Below are 24988 nucleotides of genomic sequence, written 5' to 3' on the forward strand. Positions count from 1 at the left end.
CAGAGGTAGATGCAAAATAAATCCTGTTGACTGAATGGCTGTTGGGAGGCTGGGGTGGGGCATGGGGGAATGACGGCGAGAGGGAGGGGGCTCCTATCGGGGATGATGAAAGGTCCTAAAACTGATTCTGCTGATGCTAAGTGTCACATAACGAAAGGGTTCTCTTTGAATTCTTTTAAACATTGACCTCCAATATATCAATACCACTTAAGGGTTTGTTTACACCTCCTCAGGGCCCATAAGAACCTTCTAGGGGCCTGGCAGAGATCTCCCATTTAATCCCTGCAGCAACTCAGCAAGGAACGTGCTGAGTGATGTGTTCAGAGTCACAGGGCTGAAGAGACGGAGGGCCATTATTCACTCCCAGGACTGCTTAGCTCCCAGAACCCACCCTCTTTGTGATACTTCTGTGGCCTGAGTGCTGATGGCATTGGCAGAGGAGGTGGGGTGGGAAGGATGCAGGCAAGATGGTAGCTCAAAGTCACCGCTAATTAAAGACCCCTAGGAAATGCCTGTGAAGCATCTCCAGCATGTGACAGCAAGTCACTGGGGTCTCCACGACCTCTTAGGGTCACAGTCGATGAGCTGCACATCTGGTGTCAAATATGCTCACTCCCTAGTCACCCGAGCCTGCTTCCCGGCAGCACTGAGAACTCTCCTGGAAGTGTGGAAGCATGTGGTCTGGGAGCTGAGTACCACGTGATCACTCAGGGTCCTCAGCTGCAGCCCCGGGGCCAGGTGCCTCTTTGGAGAATGAGGTTCCTGAGCTCGGAGCTCCACTTCCCAGTTAGAAAATCTCGCCAGGCAAAGCCAAGAAGACACCACCGGCAGCATCATTAAATTATAACAAGCCCTGAAACTCACTCCAGGAGCCTGGCGTCTATTTGTCCTGACCGTCAGAAGGAAGCGTGTGATTGGCTGGCTGAGCTCGGCCTAGCAGGCCTTATCTCTGGCTGGTTATTATTTGATTACAGAGGCTTCCTCCTCCCGAGGTGTCTCAAAACCGTTCTGGGAGAGTTTGTGGCTGCCCGGGGCATTTTTCTGAGGTTACTACCAACCACCCAAACTCCTTCAGTCTCTGGCTGTAAAATCAGGCCCCAGAGGAGATTTTCATTCATCCCCACACGCAAGTTGGGCCTGTTTTCTCCAGCGTCTCCATCAGCTTTGCTTATCAACTGGTTGGAAATAATTCCTCAAACAGCACCGAGTCAAGGATACAGGTATTAAAAAAAAAATTAGGGGGAGGGCATTTGATTCGTACTATGTCACGACATGAGAAATAGGGGTAGGGTAGAGGGCTGGGATAGCAAAGCTGAAAGCAGAAAAGGCAGAGAAAGTGGAGGAAGGAAGTGGAAGGAAAGAACTGGGGGTCTTGAAATTCTACAAAAAGGCAAAGCCAAGGCGTGAGTTGTTTGCATCTGGAGACAGGTGTGAGCTCGAACGATCGTGATTTAACATTCTGGTCTGCGTGCTTTTGCCCCACTGTGAAATCCTTCCCAAGGGCTGCCTGCTCTCTGAGCCTCCTTGTCATCCTCCCCCCTGGTTCAGAGCCCCACAGTCCCGAGAGGGCTTTGCAGACTTTATGAGAAACCCACTTGCTTTAGCTTGTAACGTTGTCAAATCTGATTTGCAAACGCGACATGGCCCTGCAAGGTTCTACTTGGCGGTACCAATCCTTGTGATGTTGGCATCAGGAAAGGAAGAGGGGGGCCGAGCTCCTCACTGATGAAAATTCATTTCCCACTTTGGGATCTGTGTTTAATGAGCTTTGTCCATTCTCATCCCCAACCTAGTCCCATCTCAGTGGTATTTTCTGAGCTTGAGGTGGGCAGACATGGCTTGATGTTAAAGGACTTCCCTGCTATGGATGAGAGCTGGGCTCCTTGTGGTGCCGGCAGGGCTCTTAACCACTTGGAATGAAGATGAAAGATGAAAGGATGGATTCCATCCTCTAATTGTTAGGTTCAGCTGAAGGTGGCTGAGGAGGGGGAGGATGTGATACAAAAACAAGGAAAACAATCATTTTATTTTGGCACTAAGTGGAAAAGAATACTTTAATGGTAAATTGCTATTCTGAAAACGGATTTTTCCCTCTGCATTTTCAGTTCAGAAATAACCACTCCAACTGCATTTCCTTTCTCTAGTCTTGGAGGCTCCCTTAATCTCCAAATGTTTCTATCTGTGTGGCCTTAATTCTCAAGTGTTTGTGTCTGGGTTGTCCCTGCTCCGTTAGCTGCAGTGGGATGCTCTCAAGGTTTTGTCCCACAAAGCAGCTCCACAGGATGGAAGATTGTTCTTTTTGCTGACTACTTTGTGGTTCCCAGGGAGTTCTGTCTACTGGGGCCCAGCATTGGATTTCTTGAGACTCTTCAGAGTAATTGGTCTGAGAAGTTCAGCAAAGAGAATCCTGCTTATCCCTCATAATTTTAAGGAAAATGTCAAGAGGTAGAGGACAAACCCAGTGCACAGAGTTGTCCTTCCTGAACCCTGGTCTACCACCTGGCTTGGCAAGACTGGGCACCAGCCTGGGGACACGGGCTCTGAGCTGCCCTCTGTTCTAGGGTGACCCCTGTCCCTCTCCTCCTCTCTCAGAGGGTGGTCCTGGGGCAACTGGTCCTAGAACATCAGGGCACAGAAAGCCCAAACCAAGGCGTCCAGTTTAAGGGAATCCCTCTCACCTGATAATCTCTGTTAGAAATGTAGTACAGCCTGGGGGAAGGGTCATTCAGATCCACTGCTGAAGTTTGTTTTTTTCACTTGTTATTTAAATTGTCTACGCCCCAGTTTCTTTATCTGTAAAATGGGTATAATACATATTTCATGGGGTTACTTTGTGAATTAAGATTCTGCTTTCAGTAAATATCAGTGTGTGCCTTCTGTGTGCAAGGCATTGGGCTATATTGGAGAATGAGGCAGAGAAAGCTCCCTGTCCTCGTGGAAGTTATAGTTGAATGGGGGTGGGGGCGATAAGCATTAAAAAAAAATCACGCAAATAAAATAGGTCTTCCCCATCTGTGATGAGAAAAGGAGCAAAGGATCTCATTTAGATGGGGGTGGAGAGCTAGTCAAGAAAGGCCTCTTTGATGCACAAACAGCATGTGAGCACATAACACACCACTACCACCAGCAGAACACAGTAGGTGCTCAGCTCCTGTGATCCTAGCCAAGTCCCCGCAACCCTCTGGGACTCAGAGTCTGTGAGTATAAAGTGGAGGGGTAGGGGGTGTGGACTGAATGATTCCTAAGACTGAGTTGCTGGTCTCTGGTGTTTCCTGATTCCTTGACCCACAGCAAGGCAGAGCCAGGTGAAACGGGGGCCTCCTGGCTCCCTCCCTGTCCAGTGCTCTTCTACACGGCCACCTCCACTGCTGGAGAGGCTGGGCCCAAACCCAAAGAGGGCAGGAGGAAGAGTTGGCCGATTCTGTCTCCTTCTTCTCCAGCACCTCCTTCCTACTCCCCAGCTAGGGCTCAGTATCCTCACTCCCCTGGGATGGCTCCTATCTGATGAAAATCCTTAAGCCCCTTCCCAGGGATGGGGAAGAGATAACAAGTTCTCTGTGTCTTTCTCCCTCAGGGTCCTACATGTCCAAACTGGATGATTCATCCACCTGGGGCGGTCATCTCTGGCGGAGAAATTCCAAGCACAGGCAGGCTGGGAGGGGAGCAGGGAGCGGAGGATTGGGGGGAGGGCCCGTCATCTTCTTTGGCTGCACATGAGTGCCTCTAAGGCGGCTGCCCGCTTCCCCACCCACTCCACCTCCCAGGAGCACTGTGTTCCTTCCGCATGGCACACAGCGTCTTTTGTGAGCTCTCTGGCTGGGGCCTCAGCGACAGCTCTTGTAAAGAGCTGATTAGCATTTTTTCCCAGACAAAGCCAGAAGTTCTGGGAGGTGATGGGAAGGTTAACCCTGCAGAGAGTGATGGAAGGAAATGATCAGCCTCCAGCTCCTAAAAGAATGGTAATGTCAGCATCTTCAGTTTTCTCCCATCTTCCCTGCGGGGGTCCCTGTCCCCGGGACCTTCAGAGGCACGTCAGTTCCTCCTTCATCTACTTTTCCTTCCCTGGGGCCTCACTTTCTTGCCTTCAGTTGTCTGCTAGCCAATCCCCACCTGTTGTTGCTGGCTTAGTAGGACCTCCCAGGGACATGGGTGTTTTAGCCAGTGATGCCTGAAGGGAGCAGTCATGGTGGGAAGACAGGTAATAGGATTGATACCTCAAGGCACACAACTGTCTTCACCTGAATTCAGGATTTGAAAACCTCTGTCTGGTGGGAGAGTCAGAGGACTGGATGTTGAGAAAGAACAGAGATGCTGTGCCATAAATAATTCACCAGACAAGACAATTTCCAACGAAACTTTGAATACCGAGTTGTACCCCAAGGCAAGTTCTTCCCAACAGGTCATAAGAGGAGAATGGTAGGGTATTTACAGTAGGAAAATCACCCTCACCAGTCCCCAGAACCCACAGGCTTGCTAATCCCACCAAAGTGGAACCTGGTTCTCTAACCACCGAGCAGCGTTTCAGATACTTAATGAGGCTCCTGGTTATCATGCTGAGCCGGCTCATTAAAACACTCAATCCTCGCTCCTGAGCTCCTGAGTCCTCTCCCCACCTCGTCCTCCCCTTGCCCGAGTGCCCTTGCTGGGTGAGCTTTGCATTTGGCCTCCACCCAGTGCCTGGCGAGAAGTTTAGTGGAGGCTGACTCTTGTCTATTGGGCTTCAACATCCTGCCAGAAATCAGGTTGGTTAAAAAACCACCCAAAGTGAGTCTTGAAAGAAAGCAACACCCATTTCCCTGGGGTCTGGGCTTTCTCTGCAGGGGAAGGGTGGCTGTTGTGGAACTTAACCCTGGGGGCTCCTGGTAACAGTGTCCATGATGTTTTCTTTGAGTCAGTTCCAGAAAGTGACTATGAGGAACAAGAGCCTGGGAAAATTGAAAACCTTGGGACTGAGAGCTCTTCTCAGACTTGGCAATGGGAAAACCAGGAGGATCAAGCAGCAAACAGGCGGGAGGCTGGCTGCTCCCCACCCACCCCCAGACCTGCTTCTGCCCAGAGAACCACAGGGACCAAGGGAGCAGAGCTGAGCCTTTGCTCAGTGGTCCCCTGGAGCCTTCCTGGGGCAGCAGCAGTCCTGACCCCCATCAAGCTCCCCTTGGGGTACATTTTAATTATCTTGTGGGATGATGCTCAGGGTGAGCCTGCTAGGTAGGATGGGGGTGGAGCCCCCTTCCAGCACACCAGCCAGAAACTGCATGCATGACAGAAAATAGAAAATGCGCCCTCTGATCCTCAGATCATATGGGTCCTTGAAGCAGCACTGTGTGTCCCTTGTGCTTTGCCATTGCTCCTTCGAATGCCCCCTTCTACACTACCACAGCTAATTAGGTCTGTGACTCAGGACAACAGGGCACAGCCACTGCTCTCAAGGAACTCAAAGCCCAGTGGAAGAGACTGGTAATTAAACAAGCAGTGTACTGTAACATTACGGCGTGGAGAGTGCCTCCACGGAGCAGGCAGGCTTATTCTCAGGGCGACTCCTGTGCCCCCAGTTCCACCCCTCACCCCTCCCTGTCCTTGCCCTGGAATATCTTCCCCTTGCAAGCTGGGTCTCAAACCTAATTCTTCTCCATGCAACTCCAGTGGCTACTCACAGTACCCAGATTCCAGACTGAGATGGGGGCTGGTCTATGAGGTTTTCCCAGTCTAGGGTGACAGAAGGACTAAGGACAAAGTAGCAAGCCTTTAAGATGGCCATGGGTATTCAACATGAGAAACTTTTCCTTGCTCTGAGAGTCTATTCTTCCTACTTGTTGGGATGTTAAACCATCCTTTCTTTTCTCAAATAATGATATTTGTAGATAGTCAGTTTCTGTTGAGTTTAATAAAATGAATAAAAATGGTAGCTCAAAGTCTGGGAAGCATCGCCCAACAACTCATCACTGAAATTCGCACCCATATCCAAACCCAAGTGGGAGACCTTGGGGTGTCTTTCTTAGCGTCTGATTTCCCGGTCTGCAGCAGAGTGGCAGAGCTGATATATTCAAATTCCACTCACTTCCCCAAGACACTTAGCTGCCTGTGGCCGCCAAATCCCTAAATAGACACTACTGTTTTCTTGGCGTCCCAGGCTCCTGTATATTTAATGCTTTCAGTATCCAATTTCTGGGCCAAACTCATGAAAATCTAAAGGGGAATTATCCGTCTCAGAAAGAAATTGCAATGGAAATAAAAGCTGTTAGTACTCAGTGTTATCAGGATGTTTAATTTTTCATTGAAATTTCAAGATAAAAGTCGATCTTCAGAGTTGTGTTAACTGAGATCTCCAGCTTCCACTGAGATGCAGCTTAGAGACCGCTGGAAAAGATGCTGGTACCCTGGCTTGGGGGCAGCCTTTTGGGGGCCCCCTGTCTACCTTCTTAGGTTAGGGGACAAATCCGCACTGGTTACGCAAAGTCCCATATTGCATCCGGTTACCCTGTCCACCTAGGAGGATCCAGGGCATTAGAAGTCCCCCATGAAGCTTGATGGATAGAAGAAAATGTCCACCAGGCAAACCAAACACCAGAAGTACAAGTGGTAAAGTCCAAATTCTTGGGCCGTATTGAATGTTTCTGTTAAAAGTTGTTTAAAATGAGTGCGTCATGCACAGCTTAGCTATTAGCCATAAGGAAGGTTTTGTTTTACCCATTTCGCAATGTTGGCTTTGCTCCGGGATGGCGATTGCAAAGAAGACCTTCATGTTTGGACTGAGTGCTTCTTGGGGTCAAGGATATACTTAGGTGTGATATTGGCGGACACCCTCTTCTTCTTCTGTCCATCTCTCCCCTGGGACCCAACACATCTCTTGGCGCATAGGAGGCCAAAAAAAAATTGTTGGTGGCAACAATGACAGTGCAAATGACTAATATGTTTTGGAGAGAATCGGTTTCTGGCAATTTCTACTTGTGCCAAAATGAGCACTTAATCATTAATATTTTTAACTTGCCTATTTAATTATTAAAAAAAAATTCTTTCTTTGACTTGATAACTGTGCTCAGTTTACAGCCGCAAGGAAAGGAAGGGGTGGGAGTGAGAAGCTGGTGGGCAGCAAAGGCCTCAAGGTGAGCACTCTGTGTTCTGAGTCTTGGTCTCCCAGTTCTCTGGAACCTCCCTTGGCTACTTGTTCAGGGGATGATCCAGACTGAAGAGCAACACTCTTGGTCCATGTGAATCTGTGTGCTTGTGTTTGAGTTGCCAGGGCCATTATGCCAACATAGTCTTTCCTTCCCACTGAACCCATCCCTGTGGCAGGCAGCCTTCTGGCTGGTCAGCCTTGAAGTCCCGCAGGAACTGCTGTAGAAAGGTTCAGGGGATGTTTCTCATCTTGGTTCTGCCATTAACCAGTTGTTGATATATGACTCTGGGCAAGTCTGTCGCTCTGCATCATGGTTTCCTTGTATGTAAAACATGTTGGATTAGATCAGAATTTCTCAACCTCTGCCCTACTGACAATGTGGATCATAATGTTTTGTTGGAGACTGTCCCGTGCAGGGTAGGATGTTTGTCAGCATCCTGGGCTCTACCCACTAGATATCGTTAGCACTCCTTCCCTCTTTTGCAGCACCAAAATTGTCTCCAGATATTTCCAAATGTCCCCTGGGGAGCAAAATCACCCCCAACTGAGAATTACTGGATTAGATGATACCTATGTCAGTTTGACAAACCACGCTGAGTTGTTAACTCATCCCATTTTATTGAGCTTCTACTATGTGTTAGGCATTGTACTAGGTTTTGCAGGCTACATATTTTTTTTTACAGATATTTAAAAAATGCCATCTACTTCATGAAAGTCTGGATTAGAGTAGGATGGTGTCTACACAGGCATTGAGGTAAAGAGTGAGAAGAAGAGCTGGAATCTCTGTTTGGATTCTTACTAGCCTCATCTGTGAAACAGCAACTCTACCCATTGTTGTTAGAACCTACTCAGTGTATATAAAAGCACATGGATCGTAGCAGACATTCAGTATTTAAACTCAGTCTCCTTATCTCTTCCCCACCCCTGGGACAATCAGATCTGCACACGCCACTAACTTTCCTCGCCTTGCTCTCCTATTTCTGGGAAGCTTTCCTTATCCCACCATGTGCCCCCACCTCCCTCTCTGGCCAGCCCAACACTGATATGTCATGTCAAAAATAAATCTTTGTCTGTTTGTTTCAAGGAGAGCCCCCAGATCTCTTGTATCACCAGATTGTTGATTTGGTCCATCCTTCAAGTGATTGCCTCTCCCTAGTAAAGAAAAAGTTTCTCTGATAAACATGTTTTCAGATGTCATTGTTTCATGTTGGCTTGTGCACAAAAATGACAGTAAGGAACTGAGGATGAGGGCAGTCCTATTTTGTGCTTTATCAGCACTGCTCCTCCTGGGCTTTTTTTTTTTTTTTTTTTAATCATCTCGCCTGGTTCTAAGTGTCTCAAGGGCAAAGACCATGCACTGAACATCCATGGAAGGTCCTCCACTATCTCCTCCAGGAAAAACATCTTGGTTTTTTGTAGCCTAACCCAGTGAGGGGCGTCACGGTGCAGTAATAAAAGGTTCAAGGCAAGCGAGTTTAAATCTGCATTTTCCTCTCTGGTCAGACCCTGACCAAGGGCTACAGGGCTCATGAAGACAGTATAGTTCTGAGGAAAAAAAAAAAAAAAAAAAGAGTTCAGGCTCAATTCCCAGCTCTGCCACTTACTCCCTAATTGACCTTGACAAATTTGTTACCTCCCTGAACCACAGCTGCCAGGTGAGACTGCAACCACCGAGGTCCCTCCTCACAGGGAGGTTATGAGAATGAAATATTAGAACATATGGAAAGCAAAGCATATGACAAAACTGGGTAAATGCTAAGTGTTCAATAGAAACCAGTTAATAATATAAACTATGTTAAATAGTAACTATTAACAACCATAAATATAGTAGGCATTAAACAGACAACAAAAAGATGGGTGTCTACATGAATGAAAAGGTATGAAATTGACTCATTGTGTTACTGATAAGAAAAGACTCAGAAAAAGGAAGCAAGTGGGAAGGGGTACCCAGGACATCACTGCAGGTTAATGCAGAGCTGGGGCAGAGCTGCATCCCTAGCTCCCCCTTCAGATGCTGGTTCTACCATGCTGGGGCTGCTTTTCTGTGTTAGAGGGGGAAAAAAATCCTCTATAACTTTTGTTAAAGTTGGCAAGGCAGACTTTACTCGGGACCATTGTGATAAGCATAAGGCCCACTGCGATGGGCTTTTACAGTCAGGGAGAGAGATGGGGCTCAGCTTCAAGTAAAGCATGGGCAAGTGGGGGTTTATAGTTAAGGGGCAGGTCAGGGGTCAGTGGATGGAAAATTACTAAGAGGAAACATCCTGGGTGAGGGGGATTCTGGATAAACTGACCTAACAGGATTCTTTGCTGAAGACAGTCCAGGGTATCAGAAAACACCTGGGGGATGGCAGAGGATAAGGAACTCAATCAGATGTCAAAGGTGAGGGTTCTGGTTAAACCGACTTAGCAGTGTTCTTACAAAAACTGGATTTTACAAGAAAGGACACACGTGGGTCTAGAAGAAGTTTCAGGAGACCAAGGGTTGAATCTTTGTTGTCTATTCAAACACTGAAAGCCCTTGTTTAGGAAATTGCATACAGATTGAGGAAAAGGCACCTACTGGTTTAAGAACTGCATGTTGCTTCCAGAGGGAGTCTTTCTTGAAGGCTGTTTCTGGAGGAGTTCTTTCTTCAGGGTAAGAGAGAAGTGGGCATTTTGTCTACTGTGTTTCTAATGCCCCAGGACAGCCCAAGGATAAAACAGTGGGTGGAGAGGAGGCCTTGCCCTGCAAGGTTCCAGCTCACAACAGCCTTGGCTTATGCACACCCAAGCACTATAGAAGCCACCTTTGTCCCTGCCTCCCACCTTCTCCGGGTTCAGCCCTTTGCTCACAGCCCAGGCTCAAGGGACTGGTGAGTTGATCTTTTCCTTTAATGCTGATCTCCAGTCCCGAGAGCCACTCTGATTAAACCACAGGGGACAAATACGTTCCCCTTCCCAGTGAGGCTGCGAGTGGTTTCTCTGGGCTGGCTCCGACCTGTGATTCATATTTCGTCTTTCACTTCTTGCCAATGAACTCATATGTTTGCTTGAGAGGAAAAGAATGAAGTTTTTGGCTCAGTGGCTGGAAGAAGAAGCGTTTTAATAGTCGGAGTGATACTTTGTCCTTCAATATTGGCCATCTTGGGCTACTTGGGATGAAGGTTATGTGGGTCTGTTGGGGTGTTGGCAGGTGAAATCACATAGAATCACAGTACGAATGGAACCTTGGTTAAAATGGAACACCTTATTTGAATTAAAGTCTCCTGTAGTCTTCAGTGATGGTTTTGATTCAGTGGAGAAGTTAAATCAGTGGAGTTATAATTCCAATGTAATTGTAATTCAGAATCCTATCACCTATTTTGCCCTTTTTAACTTAGTTTATTCACCTGCTGTCTTTCTTAATTGAAGAGCATGCATCTTAATGCTTTTCTTTTATTCTGCTTCTCCTCTTCCGTTTAACCCCCTCTAGCAAAGCATAAATAGAATGAGGACTTAAGAGAGGGATCTGCAAATTACAGCTCCTGGGCCAAGTCCTGCCCACCGCTTGTAAACAACATTTTACTGGCACACGGCCACAGCCCTTTGTTTATGTATTGTCATGGTTGCTTTCTACAACAGAGCTCAGCAGTTGTGACAGAGACCATGTGGCCTGCAACGCCTTAAATAATTACTATCTGCATGCTGATTCCTGATTTAGTCAGTGTTGGACTCAAACATACCTTGATCCAAATCAGGTCTTGGTTACTTGTTAGCCTCGACATTGGAAAAGCTGCACAACCTCTCTGCAACCTAATCTGTGTCATGGGGACAAAGGGAGAAATACCTACCTTGGAGGGTTGCTGTGAGAATTCAAGGAGAGAGGATTTGTAAAAACTTGCAGCCCTGTGCCTGGCACAGAGAAAAAGCTCGATAAATGTAGCTACCATGATGATCATTCATTCCTTTATCCAACAAGTGTATATTTGGTTCTTTCTCTATGCTGAGCCGGTGGGGAAGAGGGGGCTCCAGCTGTGACCAAGACATAGAAGATGCCTGTGCTCATGGAGCTCATATTCTAATGGGGAAGAGAGACAATATGAAGAAAACAAATCAAGAGATTATTTTCAGCTAGTGATAAGTGCTATAAATAAAACAGGATAATTTGGAGGAAAGTGACAAGGCAAGAGACAGAAAGTTGCTAACTGAGCTAAGACCTAAATGTAAGAATGAGTCAGCCATGCAAATACCTAGAGAAGGAATGTTCCTGGCAGGGGGGATAATAAATACAGAAGCCCTGAGCCAGGGATGAGCTTGGGATGGTTCAAGATAAAAAGAGATGGCCTCGGGGACTGGGGAAGAGTGAGGGAGGGGAGGTGGTGGAGGATGAGGGAGCAGAGGTGAGCAAGGGTAAGAGCAAGTCACTGCTTGCAGACCCTGAGAAGATGTTTGGCTTTGAAAGGCAGGGGTGCAATCTGAGACCATAATGGGACAGAAATGTAACCGGGTCCTTGGCCTCATTCTATGACCTTTGTTGTAAATACATTATTCTTCCTCTTTGGTCTCTGGCATTCATCCTGTTGGAAACAGGAGATGAGTGGGGAACCTAGTAAGCCCTAAGCAAAGTGGCAAACCCATCCCACCACTCCAGCTGGACCCATCCACTCCACTTGGGCTTTTCTCCTTACAGTACCCCTGACTCACCAAAAAGATCTTCTCACTGATGCCATTGCCTCTTTGAAATCCTTCCTTATCAGGAGACTTTAATGCTTCTCCAGGTAGAGCACTTAAGGTAAAAATCAGTTAATGTAATCTTAAAACCCCCTAATAAATCTCCCGCAACTTAAGACAACCAGATAATCATTTTGTCCCTAGGGTCACTCAAAATTCACAGCTCAGTTCCCATAATTAGCATTTCTTTTGTGTCTGAGTCATTGAACAGGCGTGAAGAGCCCCCAAGATAATATTTTACCTGCTTGAGGTTTAAAGGAAAACTGTAGATACAATCAGTTGCTTAAACTCCCCCAGAGTTGCCAATAATAGCGGTTACGCAGTACTTCCCAGTTCAAAGCAGGGCTGCATCCTCGGCTCACTTAGAGGGAAAAGTGTACGTTTAGTTTACCAGCCCTGATCCATTTCAGGTGACGGCTCCTCCTCCTCTTGTTCTCCTTCATTTTCCCCCTCTCCATCATCCTCCTTCTCATCAAAACCCTTTCTTTCTCAAAACCCCTGGCTAATAGTAATTAATACTTCCTTTACGAAGTACAAGTGTACTTTCTGTCTCGTTTTGTTTAGCCACTGTTAAAAGAACAAGATCCAAACTGGCTCTCTCCCAAGCCACGCTTTCAAATACTGATGCTTAACCTGGGATCCATGAATGAGCTTGGAGGGGGTTATGAACCCCCTGAAATAGAATGTAAACTCTTACATGTACTTTTTTTTTTTTCTTGGAGACAGTCTGGCCTTTCCTTCGATTTTCAAAGTGTTCCCTGATTCCAAAAAGTTAGGAACTACTGCTTTAAAGACTTCACCGACTCAATCCGTAGGATAGTTATCAAAGGAAAACTCTAGAAACGTTCTAACTGGGAAAGGAAAATTCGTTGGATTGAAGCTGGGGAAGCCTGTGATTCACAAAGACCGTATTTATCAACTGTGACCTGTGAAAGCAAGTGGGGTTGATACTTGGATCAAATGCACCCTTCCTGTTGGAGGACTACACATTTTCCCAGGAATTCTTATGATGACTACAAACGTGATATGGTTCCCACTATTATTAGTACCATTATTAGCCTTGTTTTACAGAGGAGGGAAGTGAGGCACGCAGAGATTCAAACCATAGACTGAGTGTATATTCAACATTCCGAGACCGTTCACAGTTCTGAATAACGTAGTTTGTCAAGCTGTAATGGATGGTTCAGAATAATTATCATTTTGGATGTGTTGAATGGTGGCCATGTGGTAATCGTGAAACACATGCCCAATCGTGAAACACATGCCTATGAATTGATTGCAGGTGACAGATTGCAGGTGAGATGCAGAGGACAGCCAGCTGACTACTGCACTTAATTTGAATTTAGCTAAGGGTCACTGTGGTTTATAAAATGAGTTTACTGACCAAGTAGATAATTCTATTATTATAACTACTGTTATCACTAAAAAATTTCACACTGTGTACATAAGGCATGCCATACCTGGTAGAGCTTAAAGTTAACTAAACCTTATCTCTGGGAGGCTAAAATAGTTCATTCATTCCATGAGTTGATCAACTGATGGGACTTTAGATATAATTCATCCTTTACCTGGACTATATTTATTCAACAGTTAATGAGCCAGTGACCTAGAAATTTAGACCGATGATTCCTTAAAGAACATCACTTATAAATAATCTATAGAAAAACCAACATTGTGGATATTAAAGTTTGTTCCATCCCATCTGAAGCTATAGTGGTTAATAGACATTCTACAATTCATGTATGGGGGCTAAATTTACAGACAGAGGTGAAGTAGGAACCCTGGGCCAGAACTGAGGGCCTCTGGAAAAAGTAACTGTAAAATAATGTGATCAAGGCAGAAAAGTTTTGCCATCTCCTAAGCCGGATTGGGGGTGCAACAGGAATGAGTGAGGAGTAAGTCAACCTAACTGAGGGGAGGGCAGGCCCAGTGCCCCGCCCAGTCAGCACTGTAACAAAGTGGGACTAGAAGAGTGGCTTGCACCCTGTGGCCCTCAGCTATGGAAAGCCTATTCTCCAGTATTTTACTTTCATGTTGGGGAGCATCCTTGTAATACACGATTTCAAATTATTTTACGAGCTATGCATGATGATGACCATCAGAAAGTATTAGGTTAAAACCATAGCCAGCTGTATTATGATTATTCAGGTGTCACTTTCTATCAGGGAATTTAGATCATTAGAAACCGGGTTGATAACACTCTTTACTTCGGAAAACTTTTCTTAGGGAAACCTATAAGTTAAAAGCCAAAGACAGTTATAAGAAGTATGTTTAGAACACCCAGGAGAATAACATTTCCAAAAGACAATCTTAGAGCTTCTAGGTCCCAAAAAGTAATGAAAGTAAATTTGTTTAAAAGTATTCCATAAATTAGCCTTAGTTAAACCTTGATTGATCTTCCTTCCAATTAGACTTGATAAGTAAGTTTCTAATTTACTTTGAACTCACTAGAAAAAGAATAAATGCAGAGTAGTTCTGCTTCTCCTTGTCTTTCTTCATGAAAACATTCTCCTTCCTGACAAAGACAGGGAAGAAAAAGAAAAATGTCTCCAGCCATGTCTGGCTTTCCCTTTCAAGTATTTTCTAATTCCTCCCTGCAAGTGTGTTGGGCACACGTGTTCCCCACTGTGGTGTTCTTATCTGTGGACCACCGTCCACTGTGTTGCTAGTTACACTGGGGATCTGGGCCCCTATTTTCCCTTGTACTTATGTTGTTTCCTCTTCTCTGGCTTAGGAAGTGGGGGTGGGAGAGGAATGGGAAATCTGCTTCCTACCTCTCTATCTAGCTTGGACACATGCCTTCCCCAAGACCCATGACTCCTGAGCCCCAAAACTCTACAATTCATATACCCCTCCTTGAATACTTCTACTCCTAGAGCGCTCCTTGTCCAGGACTCCTGAGAGTTGTAATAGCCATTCGAATGCTTCTTGATTGTTAGTTAATCATGTCTTATATTTTAGACATTCGACAAAGAGATCTTAAGCACCTATGTTGTGCAAGGCATTGTTTGGTGCTAGGGATACAAAGGAAAGGAAGGGGAGAATTCAAGAATGACATTTAAGAGGGAGGGGCAGATCTTAAATGGCTAACTCTACAATTAAGTATTCAACTATAATTGTGGTAAGTCCCATGGGGAAGAAGCATATGACAAGGGGCCTGCCTTAGCCAGAGGGTCAAAAGGTTTTTCATGAGGCAGTGAGATTTGAGCTGGGTTATGAAGCATGAGTTGGAAAGAAAAGAGGGTCATGGGGGAGACGACTGCAGGCAGAGAAAGCAATTTGTGTAAGGGGAGAGCAGAGACCGCTTTTCTTGGGGAACTGAAAGAAAACCAGAGTCACTAAAGTCAGAGAGAGAGAGGGAGAGTGGGAGGAGATGAGGGTGGTGAGGTCAGAGAGGGTGGAATATGTTAGACATGGAAGGTCCTAAAAACTATAAAGAATAATGAAAAAGACGTTAATCAGTTGGTGTGGGGATCAGGCAGAGAAATGGGGGTGTTTGACATCATCGATGTTGCATCTTCAAATGCTCATCCTGGCTGATGTGTGGGATGTTTGGGAGGATGGTGGATAGAAAATAGAGACAAAGAGTCCAGGTGGTGAGCTGTTATGCCTCCCAGGGAAGAGGATGGTGGTCTGGAATAAGACAGTTCAGGCAGAGAGGGAGATAAAAGGATGATGAAGTTTAAAGCTATTTAGAAGGTTAAATTGCTAGAAGTTAGTGTTGGATTAGATGTGGGGAGAAGTTAAGGATGACTCTTGGGTTCCTGGCCTGCTAAGGATAGAGTGTGGAATGAGAACGAAGGAGACCCTTGAACCAGCAAAAGATGCCGAGAAAAAAAATGTTGAGGTAGGTAGAAAGAAATCCAGCAGGACATGAGGTTGTGAAAGCCGAGGAGAGGCTTGCACCCAGAGCTTGGACTTGCTCAGCAAGCCCTCAGTAGCCGACAGTCTGACATCAGGTTATACAACAGTACAAACGTTCTGGGTAGGTCTGGGAACACACAATCCAGGCCACATTAGGATCCCTCTTCCAGAAGGTGCTTTGCTTATAGCCAGCATCCCAGCTCCACAAACCATCTTGGGCAAAAAGATCCTAGAACTAAGAGTGATTTTTCAGAGAAGTGGTCTTAAGCAGTATTTAGGAACAAAAGGTTTTCCTGAAAGACATATTGTCTTCAGAGATGCGATTCTAGGCACAACAAAGACAAACTCTTATGATGTCAGCTAGGGTAGTCTGGCCTAATGAAGCTCCGAAAAGACCTTTGCTTCATCCAGTCCCACCAAAGGAAGCTTCACTGAGGTGGTTCTCATAGTCATTAGGGTTGTTCATAATTGTTTAGTTATCTGGTTTGGGGCACATGTTGGGATTACATTTCTTCACTCTCTTGCTTTATCTGATGCCTGAGCTAATGAAATGGGAACAGAAGTGATGAGTGGCTTAAGAGCCAGTGCATGGTTCACTAAACATTCTGGTGCCAGCCTCAGCCATCAAGGAAGCACGTGTCAGGATGGAGCCTCCCAGTGACCTTTATGAACAGAGCCCCTGTAATAACCTGCAGTTTACATGTAGCATCAGCAAATAAACTTTGTTGTCTTAAGACTCTGGGTCATTTGTTACTGAATCATAACCTAGCCCATCCTGACTGATACAGAGACATTCTTCCCAGAACAAAGTAACCTTCATGGTTCATGTGGGTCTCAAAGATTTTAGGGCAAATTCTTTGCCAGGATTCAAGTTCAAAGGAATGAGATCTCTCTTTTGTCTCCATGGTCTCTGAAAGAGGAGACTAATTACATAGTAATAGCTACTATCTAGTGCACCGTCCCATGGGGCAGGCCCTATGCTAATTATCTTGTGTACATTGTTCCATTTTACCTCAAAATGACCTGGTAAGTAAGTGAACATTAGCAAATTCACTTCTAAAATGAGATCACTGGGGCTTAGAGAGGTTAAATAACTTGCCTAGGGTCACACAGCTGGTAAACGACAGAACCATAATTGGAGCCCAGGTTGTCTGGCTCTAGAGCCCTCTCACAGCTCTCAGATATTCTGCTTGAAGGACTCCAGGTTAGTCCACTGATGCCCTGTCCCACTGTAGCAGCTCAGTTTTTAAGCCATCCGCCTGTGAGTATCACTACCCTCAGGTCCTTCACAGAGTGGGGTTTACCATGAAGATACGCTTTCACACCTGGAATCTGGTGGCCTAATCCTAACTACCAGGCTGGCTAAATAATGTGTCCATTATGTGTCTGGGCTCCAGAATCAGACAGATCTGCATTCAAATCAGGGTTCTTCCACACGCCAGATTCACCTCACCTCTCCCTGTGCCTCAGTTTTGGAAAATGGGGATAATAATAGTTCCCAGCTTATGAGGCTGTTGGGAGGATGGACCGCTTATTTGCCTATTTGCTCTCAGCTCGAATCCCCATCTTTCTCTGCTTTACTCTCTGTCTGGGGCGGGGTGTGGAAGGCATGAAGATAAATTTAATGCTTAGGCTCCCTTGCAGCTTATTTCAGCCAATAGTTGGGGCTGGCGGGTGATGGGAGGGCAGAAAGAGGGCAAGGCCAGGAGGGTATCCCCCTTTCTCAGGTGGCATCTCCAGCAGTGGCCGCTCTCTGGTTTACGTGCCTCCCAGGCAGCCCCTCTCTCCTTGGTCCCAGCTGTTGCCAAGGTGGCTCTGGCCCCTGCTCTGTTAGCATCTGGCTTTCTCACTCCAGCCCTCAGGAGGGTCGTGATCGCCCGTTGTTGCTAATCTCAAGGCCGCCTCATTGTCTCCTTTTGTCCTTTCAGCCCTCCTAAGACCTTTCTAAGTAGAATTCTGTATTAAAGTCCACTACTGTCTGGCGTGGGCTGCTTTCCACACCATGCCATGGTGGTGCAGAGGATTGCCTGAGGTATGTCTATGAAGTACTGGGAACAGTGCTTGGCACATAGTAAGTGCCCGATGAATGGTAGCTTACAAAATGTACCTACTTACCTCTCGCCTAGATTCTCTGAGGCCGAACTGCACCAGGCAGGCATCGTGGCTTCTCATTTGCTGTCTGTTTTGCCTCCTTCCAGGTTGTCGAGGTCCACAGACCCAGGTTTGTTTTGATTCATTCTTCTCTAATCTTTACAGGGTAAAGGGCATGTGGATTCCTCCAGGACACTGATGACATGTCACCATTTGATTTCTGATTTTCCAAAACTATTACTACGGCTTAAAAAGCCTGGCTTTCTCTGACTCTTTCTGTCTTCCCAACCCGCCTCTCGGCCGCTTTCCCCTTTACTCCACTCCAGCCCGCACTGGCCTTCGTTCAGTTCTCTCTGCCCAGCTCTGTCCGCCCTCAGAGCTTTGGCAGGTGCATTTCCCTCTTCCTGGAAGACTTTCCCAGTTCCTTTCCTGTCTTCCTCACACCCCAGCCTCAGGGTAGCTGCCCCTTCCTTGGAGAGGTCCTCTCTGATGTCCTTACCTAATGTGGGCGCCTCTGTTACTCTCTGTGACAGAGGCTGTTGGATCTTCCTTGCAGTTTCCACAACTTGCCCTTGGACTCTTGGTTCCATCAGGGCAGGATCTATGTGTGATATATTCATCTGTGTATCCTTGGTGCCTAAAAAAGATGCTTGGCACAAAACAGGCTATCAGTCAACGTGTTACGAGTGAATGGATGTTGAATTAACCTGGCTCCAAACTGCTCACGTCAAGGGTCCTGAGAAGGTCAATGGTGATCGATGTTGGGGTTCCCCCCCTCGCCCTTTGCCTGGCACTTGTGTTGTGAGAAAGGCCTAAAAGCAGAGGCCCTGGCTCTGTCCAGGCTGGGCTCCTTCCCCACTGCTCCCTGGCCACACCCTGCTTGGTGCGTGGAGCTTCCCCCCTACCCCCAACACACACACAACATGCTCAGCCGCTGGACCTCTGCTGAGCCTCTGGAGAGTCTAGACTCTCACTCTCCGCAGTCATCCCATCCTCACCCTCCTTCTGAAGATCTGCCACCTCTGAGGCTCTGCATCGGAGCATCTCAAATCAGATCCACAAGCAGAACGCTCCATCCTGAGCCCCTTCTCAGGGCCCACACCTTCCCAGCCTCCACCCCCTCCTCAGACAACCTCTCCTTGTCACACAAGCCAGCTTGATTCCACCGGAAAAGCAAAGGCCCATTCAGGTTTTGCCTTCTTGGCGGCCGACCCCGGTGGCTGGTTTCCCATTTTTTAAGGCTGTTCATTGCAATTATTTAGTCTCCCTCGGCAGAACCTCGGGGACTGAGTCCATAGAGCCTGTCTATGCTCCTGGGAGAAGGGAAAAATAACTTCCATTTCTTAAGAATTAGCTAACAATTGCAAAAAAACCAAAAACTGACTTGGAAGCTAATTTCTTAATTACCCAGCTTGAGCAGTTCCTGATCCAGGGTCCCAGTGCCCTGAGGCTCGTGGCTGAAAGCCTGGGGCCCTACGTGAGTCCTGCAGGCCCTCCTTCCTGGGCTGGGGGTGGGGGTGGGCAGGGGAGCTCAACTTGGTCCTATAACCCACGTGGTAGGAGATGCCAAGACAGCTCTCCCAGAAACCTGACTGCCTCCGGCTTGACTTATCTGAAGTTTTTAGCTTAAAGTACAGATGATGCAGTTTTCAGCCAAACTAATGTGCTTGTTCTGCTGCAAATGTGGTTAAAGTGAGTCAGAGGGCGTCCATGCTCTGCTGGCCCAAGGTACTTTCAAAAAGGCAGGCTCCAAGTTCACTTCCATTGCCATCCCCCAGCATGATACACTGGTGGGAACTATTTCTCAACTCTCTCTTTTCCCCCCCCATATGTTTGAGTTATTGAAGCAGCCAGAACTGTGCTTAAAAATTAAATATGAGTCAGGAATGCATTTGCCTGTGAATAACAGAAAACATGTTTATACTGGCTTAAGCAGATAGAGGTTGACCAAAATCCAGAGGTGTGTGATTGGCAGTGTGGGGACTGGACATTAAGTTACAGAGCAAATGGGTGAAAAAGTGAAAGAAACGCAGTGCCAGCCATATCTGTTTCCTTTTACTAGGAAAGAAAAGCTTCTCCAGAAATCTCCAGGTTTGACTTTCTCTCAGGTTGTTCATAATCGTGGATTTTTCTACTTCTCCTAGCATTTCTGTCAGTTTTTTGGTTCACCTTTTTGGAAGCTCTGTATTAGATACATAAATTGTTTTTTCCTCTTGATAGACTGACTCCTTGATCGTTATAAAATGATCCTCTTCATTTCCGGTAATAGTCTTTGTATTAAAATCTACTTGTATTAAATTAATATAACCATCTATATTTCTTTTTTTCACTTTCTTAGTTATTTTATTTTTTTAGTTTGTAATGTTGTGTCAATTCTGGCGTACAGCATAATGTTTCAGTTATACAGATACATTCATATATTCCTTTTCATATTATTTTTCATTATGGATTACTACAAGGTACTGAATATAGTTCCCTGTACTATACAGTAGAAACTTGTTGTTTATCTGTTTTATATATAGTAGTGCGTATCTGCAAATCTTGAACTCCCAATTTATCCCTTCCTACCCTCTGGTAACCATAAGATTGTTTTCTATGTTTGTGAGTCTGTTTCTGTTTTGTAAATAAGTTCATTTGTGTCTCTTTTTTTTTTTAGATTCCATATATAAGCGATCTCATATGGTATCTTTCTTTCTCTTTCTGGCTTACTTCACTTAGTATGATGATCTCCAGGTCCATCCACGTTGCTGCAAATGGCATTATTTTATTCTTTTTTATGTCTGAGTCGTGTTCCATTGTATAAATATACCACAACTTCTTTACCCACTCATCTGTCAATGGACATTTAGGTTGTTTCCATGTCTTGGCTATTATTGTAAATAGTGCTGCTATGAACATTGGGGTGCCTGTATCTTTTCAAATTAGAACTTCCTCAGGATATAAGCACCTATATTTCTTTTGACTAGTATTAGTATGGTACACTGTTTTTCAATTGTTTACTTTTAACTTATTTGTCTCTATGTTTAAAGCAATTTTTCTGATAGGCGGCACACAGCTGGTTCTTCCTTTCTCTCCAGTCCGACAATCTTTGCCTTTTAACTGTGGTGATTACATATATGCTTGAATTTAAATCAACAGTCTTGCTATGTATTTTCTCTTTATCAATCTATTTTTCTTTCCTTTCTCCTCATTTACTGTTTTCTTTTGGATTGGAGTTTTTTTTTTTTTTAGTAATTCTGCTTTATTTTCTTTGTTGATGTATTAACTGTAACTCTTTTTTTAACTCTTTTTTATTGAGTAATAGTCATTTTACAATGTTGTGTCAAATTCCAGTGTAGAGCACAATTTTTCAGTTATATGTGAACATACATATATTCATTGTCTCATTTTTTTTTCGCTGTGAGCTACCACAAGGTCTTCTATATATTTCCCTGTGCTATACAGTGTAATCTTGTTTATCTATTCTACATTTTGAATATAACTCTTTGGTTTGCTTTTACAGCAATTGCTTTAAGAGTTAGAGTACACATCTTTAACTTTTTATACCTTCAAGTATATCATACCACTTTATGCTTCTATAAGAATATTACAACAACAGAATATTTCCCCTTTCTGGATGCTGTACTGTTGTCATACATTTTGTTTCTACATCTGTTATAATGCCCCCAAAACATTGTTTTTCTTGCTTGCATTAAGCAGTTATCTTTTAAAAGAGTTTTGAAAAGAAAAAAATTATTGACCTTCATGTTTATGATTTCTTGAGCTCTTAGTTCCTTTATGTAGAATCAAATTTCCATCTGGTTGTATTTTCTTTCTATCTGAAGGAGTTTCATTGAACACTTCTTGTAGTAAGTGTTGCTGGTGGTGAATTCTTTCAGCTTTCGTATGTCGGTATGTCTTTATTTTGTCTTGTGTTTGAAATATATATGTTTGGGGAAAGAGTCCTAGATTTACAGTTTTTGATTAGAGAACTTTAAAGATGCTGCTTCACTCTCTTCTGACTTGCATAATTCTAATGAGAAATCTGCTGATATTCTTATCTTTGTTCCTCTGCACCATGATGTATCTTTTTTTTCCTCTCTCTCTGCTTTTAAAATTTTCACTTTATCACTGGTTGTAAGCAATTAACTGACCTGTTCCTTGGTATAGTTTTCTTCATGTTTCTACTTAGAGTCTGTTGAGCTTCTCGGATTTGTGAATTTATATTTTCATCAAATTTGTAAAGTTTTCAGCCATAATTTCTTCATATATGTTTTTCTGATATTTCTCCTTTTCTTCAGGGATTCCAATCGCATTTTTATTAAGCTCACTGGTACTTTATTCATTTATATTCCAGTGCTTACTTTTTTCCCCTGTGTTTCATTTTGGTTAGTTTCTATTACAATATTTTCAGTAATATCTAAATTGCCTTTAGTCTCATACAAGTGGTGTATGTGTGTTAAAAATCTCAGACAATGGTTTTATAATCTCTAAATGTTTGGTTTGGGTCGTTTTTTAGGTTTTTCACATCTCTCCTTACATACTCAATCTTTCCTCTACTTTCTTGGACTTACAGAATATAGGTATGATTATTTTTTGTGTCCTTATTTACTAATTCTATCATCTCCGTCATTTCTGGGACTCTTTCAATCGATTATTTTTTCTCATTATTGTTCATTCTTTCCTGCTTCTTTTTGCATGTCTGATAATTTCTGATTGGAAGACAGACATTGTAAATTTTTCCTTGCTGGGTATCAGATACGTTTGATTTCCTATAAGTGTTTTTGTGCTTTGTTTTGGGACATATTTTTCTTGGGAAGTTTGATACTTTGGGGGCTGCTTTTTAAGATTTGTTAGGTAGGACAACCTAACTTGGGTTAATTTTACCCTACTACTGAGGTAAGACTTTTTGAATTGCAAATTAATGAGGTTTTCCCATCTGGGTGCCAGGACCAGGCCCTATTCCTGATTCTGTATGTTCACTGGGTAACCTGTCACTCTGTCTGTGGGAACAGGAACATTTCCCTACCCTGTACAATCTTTGGTGATTGTTCTCTCTCTGTATAGGTGGTCCTTTCCCTGGCCTTGGGTAACAGCCTCCTACTGATGCGCTAATCAGCTGGAGACTGAGCAAGACCTTCTGCAGGTCTCCAGGGCTCCCTCTCTTTCTGTATAGCTTTCTCCTCTCTGGTACTTCCAACTCTAGCTACTTTGGCCTCCTGGTCTCCCAGCTCTATCTCCTTAACTCAGGAAGTCTGCCTAGCTCTTCCTGGGTTACCCAACTCTGCACCAGCAACTTTCTCTAGGCACTCTTAGTGCCTGAGACACTCTTCGTGCTTACCTCATCTGTTTCCTTTCCCTTATGGACCACTGTCCCACTGTCCTGCACTGCTGCTTGCTTTATTTATTTTGCTTGTGTTTTGTTTGTTGTAATTGTTGTTGTCTTAGCAGGAAAGTAAATTCAGTCCTTGTTGCTCCATCATGGCTGGCTAGACTGGATCTGCATTACTACAAATTATTGTGGTTCTGTTGATAAAACAGATTGCCAAGGGCGTCACTTGTTTCCAAAACAATTCTCATTGAGTAACCTGAAACACCCCCCCATCCCCACCCCGTGCATTGCAATCCACATCTCCTGCACACACAGTAAACTCTTGTGCAATGGGTGTTACAGAAGAGTTGCCTACAAATGAACTTTATGTAAGACAATCTAATTTCTCCCTCTAGCTTACGTTTTAATTCCTATGATGCTCTTCATTTCTCATTACTTTCTCTTCAGCAGACTTCCAATCCTGTGACTTCCCTCTACTTTCTCTTTTCCCTCCCTTTCTTTTTTTCTTTCTTTCTTTCTTCCTTTCTTCCTTTCTTTCTCTCTCTCTCTCTCTCTGCCCTCTTTCTCTGTCAGGGACCAGTAATTTGTACACAAATTTAATGATTTAATGATATTTTGGGATAAGAATTCATCTTATTCTAGTCGACATAGGTCTTGAGTACTTAGGAGCTAAGTGCTTGGAGCTAAGGTGTGTGTGTGGGTTGAATAAAGAAGCTTAAAATCTTTTTTCTTTTTATTGAGGTATAGTCAGTTTACAATGTTGTGTCAATTTCTGGTGTACAGCACAATGCTTCAGTCATACATTGACATACATACATTCATTTTCATTCTTTTTCACCATAAGTCACCACAAGATATTGAGTATATTTCCTTGTGCTATATATAATATATAAATAAACAAGTATAAACTTGTTTATTTTATACATACCAGTCAGTATCTGCAAATCTTGAACTCCCAGTTTATCCCTTCCCACCCCCGTCAAAATCTTTTTTTTAATGAATAACCATCCTACTGTTTTGAATTGTTTTTGGATGGATTTATAAACAGAAGTAGAAAGTGCAAGAGAAGAAACTCTTTGTCTTCTTATTCCTCAGCTTCAACAAGTATTTACTGAATGCTTACTATGACAATGCATTGTAGTGTTACCTAAGAAACTGGGGCAAAACTGAGGCATTGATGTTGAGTTCATCATCTTGTGGAAGAATGACACAAATTGATATAGACACAAGGCGTGGTGCCACAGTAAATCTGTGAGATTTCACAGGACAGTGTGATTATGGGAGGCTGGAGAGATTAGGGAAGGGTTAGAGACTAGTTCAGGAAAGGACTATGGGATTTAGGGGAGGGTGCTGTGAGCACAGTCAGAAGTGTAAGTGTCCATGGTTTGCTTAGGAGCAATTTGGGAGTAAGGGACTCCTGATGGAGAATAGTGGGGAAAGCAGAGGCCTATGTGTGAGGCCTTACATGCCAGGCATTCAGACTGTGGGGGAGCTCTCGATGGTTTTCGATGGGTGGACAGGGGTGGAGACCGATTTGAAGAGAGGGTTAGGGTTCATGAGTGCAGAGATGAGGACTGGTGGCAGAGGTGTGACGGCTGGGACTATGCTTAAACGATCTTTGTATTCCCAGCTGCTAGTTCATACCTAATGCTTGTTGCTCAAATGTACGTTAAAGTTTATCTTTTTCCTTCGAAGTTGCTAATCCCTTGATAACCACTGGCCTTGTTAATGGCATGACAAATATTGTGAAAGAAACCCTTTGTGTGATAACCACTGGCCTTGTTAATGGCATGACAAATATTGTGAAAGAAACCCTTTGTGCCCCTGGTTATTTTGTTTCAACAGCTAAACACAAGGTTATTTGGAGTCAGGCTCTTCCAAGCCTTACTTGTTTCTCTTTTAATTCCTCATTT

The 24988-nt window shown here is 44.4% G+C and overlaps 1 protein-coding gene and 1 long non-coding RNA gene across 2 annotated transcripts in view; one reads left to right on the top strand and one right to left on the bottom strand.

The window, feature by feature from the left end:
- The first annotated feature begins 1006 nt into the window (after positions 1 to 1006).
- The window catches only part of GPAM (glycerol-3-phosphate acyltransferase, mitochondrial), a 59795-nt gene continuing 35813 nt past the window's right edge, over positions 1007 to 24988 (top strand). Inside the window, exon 1 of the mRNA XM_010969802.3 lies at positions 1007 to 1220. The gene's annotated coding sequence lies outside the window, so the exon portion shown is untranslated. The remainder of the gene's footprint in view (positions 1221 to 24988) is intronic.
- On the bottom strand, positions 6222 to 11978 carry LOC141579252 (uncharacterized). Its single transcript, XR_012510409.1, has 3 exons — positions 11783 to 11978; positions 10930 to 11156; positions 6222 to 8662 (listed from the first exon to the last, which is right to left on the bottom strand). It is a non-coding gene; the product is annotated as an uncharacterized LOC141579252 (long non-coding RNA).

The sequence above is a fragment of the Camelus bactrianus genome, chromosome 11 (assembly GCF_048773025.1).
Source record: "Camelus bactrianus isolate YW-2024 breed Bactrian camel chromosome 11, ASM4877302v1, whole genome shotgun sequence".
NCBI lineage: Eukaryota > Metazoa > Chordata > Mammalia > Artiodactyla > Camelidae > Camelus > Camelus bactrianus.